This window comes from Diuraphis noxia, unplaced genomic scaffold, assembly GCF_037042655.1.
Source record: "Diuraphis noxia isolate RWA-SAM2 unplaced genomic scaffold, SU_Dnox_SAM2 contig0005, whole genome shotgun sequence".
In the NCBI taxonomy this organism is placed as follows: Eukaryota; Metazoa; Arthropoda; class Insecta; order Hemiptera; family Aphididae; genus Diuraphis; species Diuraphis noxia.
Genome location: NW_028301715.1, coordinates 52515444 through 52522380, shown reverse-complemented (window position 1 = coordinate 52522380; position 6937 = coordinate 52515444). Strand labels below are relative to the sequence as shown.

The window sequence follows — 6937 nt, the reverse complement described above, 5'->3', positions numbered from 1 at the left end:
GAACTTAACGTTAAAAATATAAAAAGTATGATTAGTTTAATAAAATGACTTAAGACGATATTTAGCGGATTCATCACCTGTATTTCAAAATTTTTTTACGACCTTATACAGGGTGTTCCAAATTTCATGTGACAGCAGATTTCAGCATGATCTACTCAAATTAGGAAAAAATGACCTATGTGAAAACTTATTTGAATCGCATACTCTAAACTAATTTGATATTATTTTTTTTTTTTATTAGTTAAAAGGGGGAGATTTTAGGGGTAACTTTTAAAATTCAAATGGGAATCTATATTTTTGAAATATGATTCATATAGGATTTTTTTTTAATGAATTTTGACGTATCATTCATAATTATTGGTTGATAATTAAAGAAGCTATTTACATTCGAATTTTGTATTTAATTTGTAAAAATGCCATCAATGAATAATAATAATAATATACTTTGTGCTTCTGTTATACGCCGATGCATTGTTGTACCTACAACCTTTATAATCTGTACGCTATCTAACTACCAATTTACCAATAAGAAAACGTGTATTTGTTATCTTAATTTCATTTTATATTACATAGGTCAAGTCACATGATTCTATTGATAATAAAAATAAAAATAAAACAAGGCATTAGATAATAATATAGGTACCGTCTACATATTATGTATATTGGATATTGTTTTATTTATAATCAATGCTATGGAACGGGTTTTGTGTCCTCAATAATTTTACATAATATTTATTATTTATAATATAAAATTAGAAATAAATATCATTCAGTTGACAAATAAGCAATAGCTAATTATACCAAATTGTTGTATAAATGTTATTATACTGCATACAATTATTTAAAATGTATACAAATAGGTTAGGTACCTACCTGTATTTTTGACTAATGTAGGTGCCTATTCATATTTTATAAATTTAAATAATAAATAATAACCAAGGCTAGGAACTTAAAAATATGCAGTAAAAATTTGGAAAATATGCAATTTATTGAATAAAATACATTTTACATACAAAATTTAAAAATTTAAATTAGGTAGGTGTCTGAAAAAAAAATTAGAAGAAATTTAAAAAAAATTAACACCGCACGCTTATGTATTTAATTACCTACGATTATACAATTTATTTATATCATGGTACAAAATATTAATCCAGTGGTAAATTTGAATAAAAATAAATACGGGCCGGTCAGCGGTCAGCTTTACAAGTTCTCAGTAGTAGATATAAAGATTATAATATTATTTTTGGGAGCAATGGTAATAGCCGTTGATGAATTAATTTATTTTGTCAAACAATATAAAAGTATAAATTTCTAAAAAAAAAAATTATTCACGTTAATTCTATGATATTACTTATATGCATATAATTAATATTATTAATTATTGTATATAATTAATGTTCTTATACCTAAAATATGCGAATTTGTACAAAAAATCACGAAATATTCAAAATTATGCAACAAACATTTTTGTATTTGTAATATGTATACTTACTATGAATCAAATTTGTATCGAATCAGATTTTCAATATGCACTTTCTAAACAAATATGCAAATGCTTTAAGTTCCGAGCCTTGGTAAGACTAATAACATACTTACATACCTATACTTTCATATTATGTTTGAATCAACTTAATATTAAATATGTATATCATTTCTAAACGCTGCAAAATGACAACATTAATTTCAAAAACTTGTATGATTAAACCTCGCGTTCAACATAATGTTGAATGATGCATATAAAATCAAACAGATTTTGAAAAAACATCACCTTTTCACAACATTAAGATATGATCAATCTAATATTAAATTATAATAACTAGGGCTTGGATGTTGTTACATTAATTTTATTAAAATTAATAATTCATTTATTAAAGACTAAAGGTTATGGCTAGACTTAGAGACTTAAAAGCTTTAAACACAAACATATACGCATAAAAATATGAGCAAATATGTATACTCTAGAAGTCTAGAACAAGACAATTTTGACTGAATTTATTAAAAATGTATTTAATTATTATTAATGTATTATCAATTTTTCCTTTTTTTTTTAAAAATAATTGTACCTATTGCTCCAATGGCTTGAGCAAGAAAAAAAAATGATAGGCCATAGGAGGGTTTAACATCTGCAGCTTGGATCATCACATGTAAGTTACACAATATTTACACAACATTAGTAAAATATGTATATCACATTTGTGTAAGCAATTTGAATTTTTAAACTACATTTTTATGAAATTTTTTTTGCTCTAATAAGTAGAAACCTTATAACCTTATTAATTAATTATAACAACATCAAAGTCCTAATCATGACATCAAACATAATTATCAAGTATTTTAAATATGTCAATTGCACCAGTAAAATCATAATATATGTATTCTGAGTGGTGAATGAGGTTAGGTTTTACTGGTTTTAGACCGGGATTGAACATTTTTTTAGAAGCATTTTCAGTCTGGATTTAGGGCAATTTTAAAACTTTTAATTTAATTTTACTAAATAAATATAAATTTGAAATGTGTACAATTTTCATAAGAAAGGATATAAAGACAAATAATTGTTGAACCATTTAGTACATTTTAGTATATTCAAATTAGCAAGGAATATGCAAGATATGCAAGGTAAAACATAGGTAAAAGTTGTTAAAAAGTTATATCAATATAGGTACCAACTATTTGTTTAAAACACTCGCATACTTTTACTTTCAACAAGTGTATACTCTCAATACAATATAATTATGACTGCCATTTTACTTGCGGAATTTTGGTCCACGCCAGAGGTTTAAATGAGGTCAATCATCTTCTTAAGGTATTGGTATACACTATTAATTAATGCGATCAATGTTTAAACAAATTAGTAGAAAATAATTATTAGCAAAATAGCAAATCTAGATATAAGTATCTAAAATATTCTGATTTGTCCACTTTTCATTATGATATCATTATGGAGAATATGATTTAATAAAAACAATGATGTCACATTAGAAAACTTAGGAAATTAAGATTACACTTAGAGTTGTGATAAAAAAGCTAATTTGAAATCCTAGATAGGTACAATAATGAATAATGACTTTTAGATTAATTGAAGAATAATTTTATTGAGAATAATGACGACTATGAAATTTAAAAATGTCTTATTCAAAATGGTTCAACTTGTCTACATTTCAAGAATTTAAAAATGTTTTAATTCTTAGAATTAATTCTTAAAAAAGTAAACTTTTTTCCTAAACTGTTTGAAGAAAATGGATCATATCCAATAAAACAGTTTTAATTTAAATCAATGGGCTAAATAAAAATTAAGTTAAGTCATGAGTCAGGAATTGAAGTAAAATAATATTAAATACATTAGTATTATATGTATAGATATTTAGGTGCTGAAATATACTGAATTGTGCCCCTTAATATAACACTGTATATGGTGTAATGTATTGATAATAGATAAGTAAATGTATTAACATTACCACTCAGAATATAAAACTGGATTAAGCATTCTATATTATGTTATTCTTAGATATCTATCTTGCGTACGTAAATTGTTATACTAACATAATTAAATACGACTTTAAAGGCATTTACAAATTGATAAATAATCAAACTATACATATCCTCAAATTTTAACTAATGATGGTGATGAATACAAATATAATTTTTCTATGATATAAACAACTACCTTCTTAGAGTAAATAGAGTTCTTAGTCTTCTGATGTCATTTTAAAATAAATGCAAACATTTTCAGACGATAACAACCAGTTGACGAAAATAATATCAACCAGATTGAAATAATGAAATATTTAGATATTATGTATTTTAATTTATATTTAATTTAACTTTTAAGTTTAAAGCATTTTTCTGTCAAATAAAAAATTATAAAGTAATAAGTGACAAGCGTTATCAATTATCATAGAAGTAGCACACAATTTATAGACCTAACCTTGGAGCTTGTATAGATTAGTATATCAAAGATAGGTACTATCACTGAGTATCACTATGACTATAACAATACTACATACTATACCTAGGATGTATATTATTATATTCATGCAAATTATTATACCTAAATGTATACATATTTGAACACCTAATGCAATAATATACAAGAAATTATTTGGTTTAGTACACAATAAATAATTTAATGAGTCCATTTTATTTATTTAATCATACATAGTATTAACTTCATACATACTTCTATAATCATAATTGGAATAAAATGTTGTTGCAGTTGTGACTGTTTAGAATTTATTGTAATATGTAATCCAATATGATTGGACTGAATATAACAGCGATATTCCTTTATTCCAACAATTTCTTCAATATTCTATCTAAATGATTGAAACATAATATAAGTTTTCACAACTTTTGTAAAAAAAAAGCATTTAAATTACTATAAATTCGTTTTTAATTTATAAATAAAGATTAGATTCTTGTGCGAATTACAATTTGTTATTGTGTAATTCCAAATTTAAAATTGTATAGAAATAATTTTTACCCATGTAAATTAATTTTAAGTTTTATTTTGAACAATGAAGATGTGACGACTGACGACCATGATATACAAATACTACAATGACAGTTTTTTTTTATTAATCATTATAGTACAGTTCATTCCCATGATGGTTAATTTTAACAAAATGTTGTAAATTAGATTATATTTTATAGGTATGGATTTGTACATATTATAGATACCTACTGGCTACTAAACACAAATTTATGCATAGGTAATAATGTAATATGAAATAAAAGCTGGGAAATTAATGTTTCCTAATTAGAAATACCACATGAATTTTGCACAATTCAGAATTTTAATTGATTTTTAGGTGTTTTGTGCACAAAAATCTGGTCTTTAGTAATACATGTATATGTAGAAATTGTATGCATAAATGTAATAATGTATTCAAATTTACAATAATAATAACAATTCATTTATAAGTAACTCATAGAGTAGTTACTAGTTAATTACTTTAATTATAGCTATTGTCTATTTAACTATCAACTACTTACTAGACAACGATTTCCAGACGGAAATCAAACTTCTCGGATGATTTTCTCACGATTAGAGGACATTTTGAGGAGACTGGAAAATTACTGGACAATTTCCAGTTTCCACTACCTAACAAAGTAAACATTACACGTTTTTCAGTTGTTATCACATGTCGCCCATCAAATTAATACCCCGCCAATGATACAGTAAACGTTTCCTGAATATGGGTAAACAAGGATCTAACATCATGTTGGTTTACGGGCTCGTTTCCTAGGTTCAGGCTTTAGATCATAATAGGTAAACGTAAAGTAAACCCGATCAGCTGATCAAGTTTAGCTTCTATGTTGTTCTATGTTAATACGGCTATTTAGTATTTTAGTACATAGACATATTATTATAAATTGTATATTATTATATTATATTTATATGATGCCTATGATTTATGCATTTAATATTTATGTATTTTGATTGGTAAACATCAAATAATTTTAAGGTTATAAAATATAATATCATAATATCATTGATAAAATTATATGATACCTAGTTATAATATCAAACGGTATACTGTACTTTGAACTGACTACTGTATACTGTAATAAATTGATAATTCGATACCCGGATTATTAAGGTCGTACAACGGAAGCACTTTTAGTATTATTCACTTTTGACATTTTATAAATTAACACCAATATTCAGATGTCGATAGCTCCTCCAATTATTATCACATAAATGTAAATGAACCGTCAAAATTCATTAAAAATTAAACCGTGCACGAATCATATTTCAAAAATATAGGTTCCCATTTGAATTTTAAAAGTTGACCCTCAAACCTCCCCTCCTAATTAATATAAAAAAATATTTAATATCAAATTAATTTAGATTATATGATTCAAAACAGTTTTTACATAGGTCATTTTCCCCTAATTTAAATATATCATGCTGAAATCTGCTGTCACATGAAATTTGGAACACCCTGTATATTCACCCAAATGTATTGTAAAGACGTGTTTTAGATGTAAAATAATGTGAACTTAACGTTAAAAATATAAAAAGTATGATTAGTTTAATAGAAATGACTTAAGACGATATTTAGCGGATTCATCACCTGTATTTCAAAATTTTTTTACGACCTTTTATATTCACCCAAATGTATTGTAAAGACGTGTTTTAGATGTAAAATAATGTGAACTTAACGTTAAAAATATAAAAAGTATGATTAGTTTAATAGAAATGACTTAAGACGATATTTAGCGGATTCATCACCTGTATTTCAAAATTTTTTTACGACCTTTTATATTCACCCAAATGTATTGTAAAGACGTGTTTTAGATGTAAAATAATGTGAACTTAACGATAAAAATATAAAAAGTATGATTAGTTCAATACAAATGACTTTAAACGATATTTAGCGGAATTATCACCATTTTTTACCCAATTTTTTCCCAAATTTTTTTTCTATTTTTTGTATTCACCCAAATGTATTGTAAATACGTGTTTTAGATGTAAAATAATGTGAACTTAACGTCAAAAATATAAAAAGTATGATTAGTTTAATAGAAATGACTTAAGACGATATTTAGCGGATTCATCACCTGTATTTCAAACATTTTTTACGACCTTTTATATTCACCCAAATGTATTGTAAATACGTGTTTTAGATGTAAAATAATGTGAACTTAACGTTAAAAATATAAAAAGTATGATTAGTTCAATACAAATGACTTTAATCGATATTTAGCGAAATTATCACCATTTTTTACCAAATTTTTTCCCTAATTTTTTTTCTATTTTTTGTATTCACCCAAATGTATTGTAAATACGTGTTTTAGATGTAAAATAATGTGAACTTAACGATAAAAATATAAAAAGTATGATTAGTTCAATACAAATGACTTTAAACGATATTTAGCGGAATTATCACCATTTTTTACCCAATTTTTTCCCAAATTTTTTTTCTATTTTTTG

General features: G+C 24.8%; 1 long non-coding RNA gene across 1 annotated transcript; it reads right to left on the bottom strand.

The window, feature by feature from the left end:
* Positions 1-968: 968 nt before the first annotated feature.
* On the bottom strand, positions 969-5107 carry LOC149055487 (uncharacterized). The gene is made up of 2 exons (XR_016192135.1): positions 4993-5107; positions 969-4313 (listed from the first exon to the last, which is right to left on the bottom strand). It is a non-coding gene; the product is annotated as an uncharacterized LOC149055487 (long non-coding RNA).
* Between the last annotated feature and the right edge of the window lie 1830 nt (positions 5108-6937).